Source organism: Schistocerca americana, chromosome 8, assembly GCF_021461395.2.
Source record: "Schistocerca americana isolate TAMUIC-IGC-003095 chromosome 8, iqSchAmer2.1, whole genome shotgun sequence".
Taxonomy (NCBI): Eukaryota; Metazoa; Arthropoda; class Insecta; order Orthoptera; family Acrididae; genus Schistocerca; species Schistocerca americana.
This window is the reverse complement of record NC_060126.1, coordinates 77,926,214-77,937,089: the sequence shown is the minus strand read 5'-3', so window position 1 is coordinate 77,937,089 and position 10,876 is coordinate 77,926,214.

Genomic DNA, 10,876 nt, shown 5'->3' with positions numbered 1-10,876 from the left:
CGTGCGACATGCAAACGGGGAATATACAACAAAAAGAAGTTCTTCTCTTCCACCCACCAGCGGTAGGATGTCTATGGCCACCCTGATGATCAGCACAGGGCAGGCACAAGCGCTGGCGCAGCACCTCACCCCTGCGCAAAGGAAACATCTACCAGTCAGTATCCTCCCTAAACCAAACCCCATAGCCCTACCCAAAAAGACCGCTCCCGCTCCTAAACCCTCTCCTCCCGAACAAACCACGTCCCAACACCCATCTGCCCCACCCAAGCGCATCAAAGACGTGGTTAAAAGTGCCAGAAAGCACAAAACCACTGTCAGGCGCAAGCAAACCAAGAAAGCGTCATCTATCCCACCGCCCACCACCAAGGCACGTACACCCTCCCCCTCCGGGAGCGGTGACGAGTCAGACTGCCCCCTCGTCATCGACGAATCCCGCGAGACCACCTCCGCAGGCACCGATGGCGATGGCTTCCAGAAAGCGCGAAAAACCGCCCGCTTACCCGTCACTCAGCAGGCGAGAGGTATTGCTTCCACAAGCAATAAGTTCCTGCCGCTGTCTGACGAGGACGAAGCGGTACCCGCGAGCGGACCCGCGAGTGGTGATGCGCCACAACCCACACACACACAAAAACACAGACTCCCCCCCATAATCGCCGAATTCAGCAACAACTACGAGGAGCTTCACTCCCTCGTCAGTAACTGCTTAGGCGAGAAGCAGTTTACTGCTAAGTCCGCCGGAGGGGACAAAATCAAACTTATGTTCAGAGAGCTGGACGATTACACTGCTGTGAAGGCCCTGCTCTCTGAACATAAAGTCCCCCACTACACCTTCCCCACAGCCAAGCAGAGACTGATGAAGCTGGTAATAAGGGACTTACCCCGCAAAGTTGGCACTGACGCTATTAAGAAGGACCTGCAGAGGCAGGGCTTCGAAGTAAATAGCGTCACCCACATGAGGGAAGTATACAGTGGTAACAAATGGCCACTGTATCAAGCCAATTTACCTGACACCCCTCAAAACAGGCAGAAACACATCACACACGTCCTGTCAGTGCCTGTCACGGTCGAACCACTACGCAGGAAAAGTGGCAACGTGCAGTGCTATAACTGCCAAGGATTAGGGCACGTTGCCAAGCACTGCGACATGCCAACTCGCTGCATGAAATGCGCAGAAGGGCACCCCACATCCGAGTGCTCCTTAGAGAGAGGCGACCCCAAAAGCAAGTGCGCCCTATGCGGCGAATCTGGACACGGCGCCTTCTACCAAGGCTGCCGTGTACAAAAAGAGTACCGCCTACGCGCACAAGGCACCAAGCCCCCCGCCACACAGAAAACCAACCGTGGCGGTGGTCCTACGAACTCGAGAGCGCCGGCCAATCCACCTACGTACTCGAGAGCGCCGGCCAATCCACACCCGCGACCAACAACTACCCGTTCGAGACCGCGAGGTAGCGCAAGCTACGCGACCGTGGCAGGCACTGACAGGAGTCAACAAACGACCCCTACAATACACCTAGCCCAGCAGCCGATCCCCGCTAACGGAGAAACGTCCAGGGAAGCCTCCTCCCCTCAAACTCTTAAGTCCAGTCTGCAGCCAGTAGCGGCAGCTGAGTGCTCGTCACAAGGCCCTCAGCCCAGCACTCCTGAAGAGAGTGCAAATGCCCTACGGCCGTCAGGAGTTGTGGAGCAAACGTTAGGCCTCCTAACGCAACTGCTCCACGAAATCAGGCAACAGAACGCCCAAATTCTAACCGCCATCAATTTGGTGCTCCAAGGGTCGCATAACAATGCTACTACAGCAGAGAAATCCTCCCCTAAGTGATGGATAGACGACCCCACATCCAAGGACTCAGAATGTGCGTCTTCAACGCAAACGGTATCGTCGGACAAAACAACGAGTTCCGCGAGTTCCTACGCGATGAAAACATAGACGTATGTATGGTGGCCGAGACACACCTAAAACCGGGTGTAAGGGTGTCGGTACCCAACTACAACTGCTATAGGACCGACCGGCCCACCGCTGGAGGCGGGGTAGCAACATACGTCAAACGCGGAATCCCCCATCATCAGGTTCACCCACCAGCAACTAGGCAAATAGAAACAGCGGCAATAGAAATTGCCACCGTCACAGGGCCCCTCACTGTCGTTGCAGCATATCGCCCTCCCTCCTACACTCTGGAAGAGGACGACATAGCAGCCCTAGGACAAATCAGAGGAAAACTCTTCATTGGCGGCGACCTGAACGCCAAGCACGCAGACTGGCACTCGCGAAACTCAAACAGAGCTGGTCGTCAACTGCAACGACTCGCGCGCACCCACCACTTTCACATATGGGGTCCAGAGGAGCCCACCCACTTCCCCAGAAACGGGGGAAGGGCGGACGTCCTCGACATAGCGCTCACCAAAAGAATAGCGGGATTTGTGACCGCGCAATCGGTTAACCGAATGTCTTCCGATCACAATCCCGTGATTCTCGAGGTCGACATAGGAGACTGGGTACCTCTCCAGCAACAACACATCTCATACAAGCGCACTAACTGGGAGCAATTCAAAGTTGACGTAACTTCAGCAATTGCCCAGGCCCCGCCTCCAACTGCAGATTCTGCAGAACAGGCGCTTAAAGATCTCACCAGCACGATCCTGCAAGCAGCAAAGGAGGCCACACCACGGCCACCGGACGGCCCTCCCCCAGTTAAGCAACTCCCGCCGCACCTGCTTGCCCAAATTAGAAACAAAAATAGGATCGCCAAAGAGTGGAAGCTCACAAAGAACCCCGTAACTAGGAGGCTACTGAACCGCCTACAAAGAGAGCTCAAGGTCGCACTCACTGAGCACCGCAACCAGCAATGGTCGGCGCGGCTCTCAGCTCTCCGCGTGGACGACAACAGCCTCTGGCAGGCGACCAAACAGATCACCAAAAGACGCGCCAGACTGCCACCTCTGCACGGCGAGCGCGGACTTGTCTTTAGCACCGCAGATAAGGCAAATGCCCTGGCAGATGCCTTTGAAAAACAGTTCCGCCCCGCAGAGGCGCAGGACAGGGACCATGAAGCCGTTGTTCGACGTCAGCTCGCCACATTCCTCGCGGCGGACGACGCCGATGACGACGAAGAAAACACACCGCTCTTCACACCCGACGACGTGAACAGAGTAATCAGGTCCCTACCCAACAAAAGAGCCCCTGGCCACGACCAGCTCAACAACGTAGTAGTGAAACACCTCCCACCCCCTGCCGTAGCCCACATCGCAAATATCTTTAATGAGATCACGCGTTCCCGCAAGTTTCCAAGGTGCTGGAAACACGCAGAAGTCGTCGCGATCGCGAAACCCGGTAAAGACCCGGTTATCCCGCAGAACCACCGACCTATCAGCCTTTTGCCAACCCTTAGCAAAATCTACGAACGCCTGCTACTTATTCCCATTCTCGACCACGTCAGAATACAACAAATCCTGCCTGACTTTCAGTTCGGTTTCCGGCAGGAACACTCCGCGCCCCAGCAACTAATGAGGGTCGTTGAAGCAGCTACTGAAAGCTTCAATCGCAAAAGTTACTGCGGGGTAGTGCTACTTGACGTAGCCGCTGCCTTTGACTCTGTCTGGCACACTGGGCTTCTCTACAAGCTATTCTCCCAAGGCTTCCCAGGTCCGATAGTGAAGCTACTCGCGAGCTATCTCTCCCAAAGGACTTTCTCCGTTAGGATCGAGTCGTCGCTTTCAACAAAACGGCGCATCAGGGCAGGCGTGCCCCAGGGGTCGGTACTGGGCCCGGTACTGTACAACCTGTACACTGCCGACCTCCCGACCGTACCGCTGGTGCACACTGCCCAGTACGCCGACGACACAGCGTTCTTCACGCGTAACCCGAACAGAGACAGGGTTACGCGAAGATTGCAAACAGCGCTGGACGAGACCGGCCGCTGGGCTAAAAAGTGGCGCATCACCCTCAATGAAACAAAAACCCAAGCCATTATGATCACCCGGAAACTGGGCAAGCGGGCTCCCGCCCGTCAGCCGCTACTGCTTAATCTGAACGGCCAAGAACTCCCATGGCGACGAACCGCCAGGTACCTTGGAGTCACCCTCGACACCAGGCTCACCTGGAGGGCTCACATCGAGGACTTGCGCCGCAAAGCTAGTGGTAGGATGCAAATGTTGTATCCTATCCTAAACACCCAAAGCACCCTAGCGGCTGACATAGGAGTCAGAACCTACTGCTCACTGATACGACCACTAATGGAGTACGCTTGCCCTGTCTGGGGATACGCGGCGCACTGGCATCTCCGCAAACTCCAGTCAGTACAAAACCGCGCGCTCAAAAGGGCACTACACCTTCCCTTCCGCTTCCCCACTGCTGACCTACATGAAGCGGCTGGAATACAAACGCTCCACGAGCGCTTCATAGAACTGGCCGAAAGTTTTTACGAAAACACGGCCAGATCTGACAACAGACTAATCAAATACTTGGGACAGTACGACACAACACTGGACAGACACAGACGACCAAAAAGCATGCTAACTAACACAGCCTAAAAGGCAGCACAGCAAAACCAAACACACTGCACCATAACATGACATACATGACAGCAAAGACAAACCTCACATAAAGCATAGAGGAGGAAATGTCCCAGAGGACAACACCCTCCACCACACATGCTCTCCTCGAAAGAGAGGATAGCACAAATGCAGTAGTCTGCTGCGCCGGCATTCCCGCTCACGCCGCGGAGAGTACACGTTAGCTCGTTGTCGCTGTTACTACTCGTGATGTCGGGACGCGGAAGTGGACGCAAAGCTGCTGCCTTGGCTGAGTTGCTGCTCACGTTAGCAGGACCAGCCGGGAAGAAGAAGAAGAAGTCTACACCGCAGTGCTTTCGCTGCCAAAAGCTTGGCCACGTCGCCAAGCACTGCAGCGGAGCAGTCGCGTGTTTGAAGTGTGCGCAAGCACACGACACACGCGACTGCAAGAAGCCGAAGGACGCCCCCTGCACATGCGCCAACTGCGGTGGCGCACACGCGGCTAACGCCCGTTCCTGCGCGTACAGGAGAAATTGGCGCGGACCAGAGAAGACGCAGAAGCAAGTGACCACCACACGCGAAGAGGTGGTCACTCGATCAGAAGACGTCATCACCAGGCGCCTCAACGACGCCGTAGAAGAAGCCATGTCCGCCTTCAAATCCGCCATGGCGGAAGAGAGGGCGGCCATGCTGGCGGAACTGGGCGAGGCTCGGCGTCAGATTGCTGAGCTGACGCAGGAGCTTCGCTCAGCCAAGGCAGCTTCCGCCACAGCGGTCGACACCGCCAGCCAGACGACTCCTCCACGAGAGAAGAAGTTTGCGACGGTGGCCACGCAGACCGACGTGCCTGCCGAAGGGGAGCCCAAGACGGACACCGAGGCAGCAGCGCACGAAGACGAGTGGGAAGAAGTCCCATTCCTCCCGCTTCCGGACATGTACAGCGCAAGCGCTGTGACGCAGAAGATCGCTGCATCGCTTCGCGACGGTACTTACCCCCACCACGACAACCCTTATCCCTTCGTTCCTCCTAACCATCCTAAACCACAACTCCCGCATCGCCCACTCGGGTATCCTGAAGGCCTTCTGGGTCTTTCTAGGGAGGAGTTCAATCTGATTGACTCCTACCCTATCTTCACAGATGCGCAGATGCGCTGTATCATCATCGCTCTCGTCAACGGGGAGTATGATAAAGCGGGATGCATTTTGCACAACATCCCAACCGAGGAAGGGCCCTCAACAACAGCCAAGAAGAAAAAGAAAAGTCGTCACACCGACAAATACAGAAAATAGGTTATCGGCACTCCTTGCCAGTACAGAACAACCTACAAGTCAAGAAAGAAGACTCATCAATCATCCCAGGGGAGTAAAGGCCAACAGGCCACAAACTTCCACCTGAACCTCCTCACAGTGAGGAAGTCAGAAAAGGAGCAGCAGGCTGCTGCGCCGGCACGCACTCCGCTGCTCGACTCGCTGCCGCTCGCACCGGTCGTTTTCGTTTCCGTTTCGTGTGCACCGTCGCTAGCCCATCGCCATGTCCGGACGCGGAAAGGGAGGCAAAGACAAGGGCAAGTCAAAGTCCCGCTCAAGCAGGGCTGGGCTCCAGTTCCCGGTCGGCAGAATCCACCGCCTCCTGCGCAAGGGAAACTACGCAGAGCGCGTCGGCGCCGGGGCGCCCGTCTACCTCGCCGCCGTCATGGAGTACCTCGCGGCTGAGGTGCTCGAGCTGGCCGGAAACGCGGCCCGCGACAACAAGAAGACGCGCATCATCCCGCGCCACCTGCAGCTTGCCATCCGCAACGACGAGGAGCTCAACAAGCTCCTGTCGGGCGTCACCATCGCACAGGGTGGTGTCCTGCCCAACATCCAGGCCGTCCTGCTGCCAAAGAAGACCGAGAAGAAGGCCTAAAGGAGGCCAGGCAATCGCAGCGCCGCGTGCTCCCCTGCACGCAACGCGCTTTGCCGGCTCGGCCCACAACAATCGGCCCTTTTCAGGGCCACCACACAAACCTACGTCCAAAGCAAAATTTCAGTCGTCCTCGCCGCACCTTGTTTTGTTTTAACTTTGCACTTTCACAGCCGCCGCCGGCGCACGTCCGCCATCTTGTCGTCCACACAGCCCGTGTGGCCCAACACACACACACACGCACACATTTTGCACGGTCGCAGTCGCCTTCCAAACGACAACGGCAGCAATAATGACCATTGTTAAAGGGAGGCGTGTCGACACACCGCCCTCCACTCCCGCGCGCCGCAACGGCCGTCGACACGAACGAAACAGCTGATCCGGCCGCCTATGCCCACACGCCTTGCCTCGGAAACCCCAACGCCGCCGCAAACACACAGAGCCAAACCACGCAAGCACATAATCACCGCCTCTCGCACAACAACACACAGCCCGCCATCTCCATCGCGATCGATACAAAGGACACACAATAACAAACACAAACGAAGCAGCTCCACTCTCACACACACACACACACACACACAGCCAGCCACATGACACGTTTCCTTTCCTTCTCCCCTCCCAGCCACATCACGTCGCTCAAACGGAAAGAAACAAACAACACAGCGCACACACGCAGCAACAACAACACAGACTCTTTCGCACTTTTCAACTTCCGAACAGTGTGGTGGCCCTGAAAAGGGCCGTTTTCTAGTCTCTCCCACCCACAAGCACGGCCGCGGGAAGGCCAGCGCCCGCTGCGACGCAGCCTAACCGCCGAAACCGTACAGGGTGCGCCCCTGCCTCTTCAGGGCGTACACCACGTCCATGGCCGTCACAGTCTTGCGCTTGGCGTGCTCAGTGTACGTCACCGCGTCGCGGATCACGTTCTCCAGGAACACCTTCAGCACCCCGCGCGTCTCCTCGTAGATCAGACCAGAGATGCGCTTCACGCCGCCCCTGCGAGCCAGGCGGCGGATGGCGGGCTTCGTGATGCCCTGGATGTTGTCGCGCAACACCTTGCGGTGCCGCTTGGCGCCACCCTTGCCGAGCCCCTTTCCTCCCTTGCCGCGGCCTGTCATCCTTCCTCGGGCAAAGCAAAACGTGCACAAACAGCAGCTGCAGCGGCTGGCGAGTCGGCTACGGTCTGCGCCTAGCGCGCCCGCCGCCCCCCTATATAGACTCTGGGCCCGCCCTCCCCCCCCACCACGCGCAACCGAGGGCATATAAGCGCAGCACGGAGGCGCGCGGGCCCGTTGTCAAGGCAGCACCGGACGCCGCGCCGCACCTAACCTCCACGCACGCCGCTCCGCTACCGCTATGGCCCGCACAAAGCAAACGGCCCGCAAGTCCACCGGCGGAAAGGCGCCGCGCAAACAGCTCGCCACCAAGGCGGCGAGGAAGAGCGCGCCCGCCACCGGAGGCGTCAAGAAGCCCCACCGCTACAGGCCGGGCACCGTCGCCCTGCGAGAAATCAGGCGCTACCAGAAGAGCACAGAGCTGCTCATCCGCAAGCTGCCATTCCAGCGCCTAGTGCGCGAGATCGCCCAGGACTTCAAGACCGACCTGCGCTTCCAGAGCTCCGCAGTCATGGCCCTGCAGGAGGCCAGCGAGGCCTACCTCGTCGGCCTCTTCGAAGACACCAACCTGTGCGCAATCCACGCCAAGCGCGTCACCATCATGCCCAAGGACATCCAGCTCGCGCGCCGCATCCGCGGCGAGCGCGCCTAAACCGCGCCGCGGCACCGCACCGCACCGCACAAACAAAAACGGCCCTTTTCAGGGCCACTAACATCTCTCCGTCGCGAGCAAACTTTGTCGGTCGCCTGCCTCTCGCCCCGCAACCCACAAACAAAAACCACCACTTCCCGTCCGTCCGCCACACCCGCTCACGCTGCCTGCCTGCCTGCCTGCTAGCAGCGCGCAACAATCACACATCATCCCTCCCCGGCGCTCAAAGCGCACAATACCCAACGGCCGACGTCACACCGCACGGGTGGCTGGCCGGCCGCCGCTTTCGTTTCGAAAACAAAAAAACAAAACCCGCACTCCACTCCGACGGCCAACGGCCAGGCAGGCGCGCGCGCGCGCTCGCTCTACACGCCACCGAAATCCCCGCCGACTCCTTCCACATCTCAACGTGCCCCCCGTTGCAAAACATAACACACACAAAGAAACAAAACAAAGACCAGACACGACTCGACAAGACAGACATCCGAGAAGAACGAACGCAGGCAAGCCAACCAACGTATTCAAACAAAACAACGTGACAGAAAACCAACCGTCGGCCGCCGCCACAAACACGGCGACAATCAACCACGACAACAACAACAACAACAACAACAGCAACACCGCTTACCGCTACCGCCGCCCACACCCGCCACCGACCCCCGCAATCCAACCACCACGGCACGCAAACAGCATCCCCACGGGCATACAGAAACGCCAGACAGACAGACACCCACACCAAACGCAACACGACAATCAAAACCTTCCCCGACGTGCTTTGATGGCCCTGAGAAGGGCCGTTTTGGGCCGCGCGTCTCTTGCGCGCCACTAGACGACGACGGGGGGTGGGGACGACGGAGTCAAGCGCCAAACCCTTCCTTTCCCATCTCTTTCTCCTCTACTCTACTTCTTCTTCTTGGGCGAAGCCTTCGCCTTAGACGGCGTCGTCGCCTTCTTCGGGCGCGGCGCCTTCGGCTTCTTCGTCGGAACCTTGGCGGCCTTCTTCGCCTTCGACGGCGACTTGGCCTTGGCCGGCTTGGCCGCAGCCGCCTTCTTCGCACCCGCGGGAGCGGCCGACGCCGCAGACGCCTTCTTGGCGGCGCCCGCCTTCCGACCGGTCGCCGCCTTCACGCCACCAGCCTTCTTTGCGCCGGCCGCACGGGCGCCCTTCTTCTCCTTGCTGGCCGGAGCGGCGCGCTTCTTCTTGGCACCGCCAGCACGAGCCTTGCCGCCCTCGGCCGCCCCCCCGCCGCCGGCGCCGGCAAGCTTGAACGAGCCGGACGCGCCCTTCCCCTTCGTCTGCACCAGCTCGCCCGCCACGACGGCCGACTTGAGGTACTTCTTGATAAACGGCGCCAGCTTCTCCGCGTCCAGCTTGTAGTGCGCGGCTATGTACTTCTTGATCGCCTGCAGGGACGACCCGCCGCGCTCCTTCAGACTCTTGATGGCGGCCGTCACCATCTCAGAGGTGCGCGGGTGCGCAGGCTTGGCGCGCGGCTTCTTCGCAGACGACGCAGACTTGGCCTTCTTCGTAGTGCCGGTGGCGGCGGGTGCCGCAGCAGTCTCGTTCGTAGCCGCCTGATCTGCCATTTCGACGACGCGCGTAACACACAGCGAGAGCGAGCGGGACGGCAGGCAGGCACGCAAGCACAGCACAGCAGCAGAGCAGAGAATCACAAGGCCCAGCCAGTGTCGCGGGCGGGCGCGGACGGCCGAGAGAGCGGCCGCCACTCTGCGCGCCGCCGCGCCGCGCCTCCCGCGCTTGCTACCGCCCAACGTCCGACAGCCTGTGCGGAGCCGCCCCAAACCTGCGCCACAACCGCCCGCGCCTTTCAAACCACCGAGGATGGGGCTACACACAGCCACACCACAGTCGCCAACCAGTCGCCACGGCAGCGCCGCAAACCACGGCCAAACTGCAGCTACCGCGCGCTACAGCCTGGGTCGGCCCGCCGAGAATCGCCGCCCCCGCCCAAATGCCGCCCCCACAGCCCCAGCCGACGACCCGCCACAATGGCCAAACCTTCGGCAAAACTCCCACACCGTCGCCGCGGCAGCCCGGCCAGCGCGGCCGGCGCCACAGCCACACAAGCCGAGGCGTGCGGCGATGACGGCCGTGCAAACGCGCCTCCGCCGCCCCATCGCCTTCCGTCGCCCTCCCGCCGTTTCCCGATCGGCCCGCAGCCGTCGGGCCACATCGCGCGCCGTCCTCCTCCTCTCGCCCGCCAACATTCACAGCCGTTTCTCAACAATTGCCCGCCGCAAACGGACGCCGCCTGCGCAACAGGCGCCGCCGCCCCTCGCCGCTTCCGACCCAACCCCTCGACCGAGGCAAACCGCAATCCGAATCTACAGACCAACCCAATCTGCCGTCAGCACACACGACAGCCGACCTTACACGTTACGCGTTACACATTACGTTTACGTTTACACGTCTAGGTTAGGTTAGGTTAGGTTAGGTTAGGTTAGGTGGACGTGGGTTAGGTTAAGGGGACTTGGGTTAGGTTAAGCGTCAAACTTAGGTTAAGCATTCAAACACGTCACGCGTCAGAGGTTAGGTTAGGTTAGGTTAGGTTACACGTTAGGTTAAGGGGTCAGTGCTAGGTTAAGAAGCGTCAAACGTAGGTTAAAAAAAAAAAAAGCGTTCAAACGTGAGGCGTGAGCCGGACAGCTTACCTTACGTAGACGTTAGGG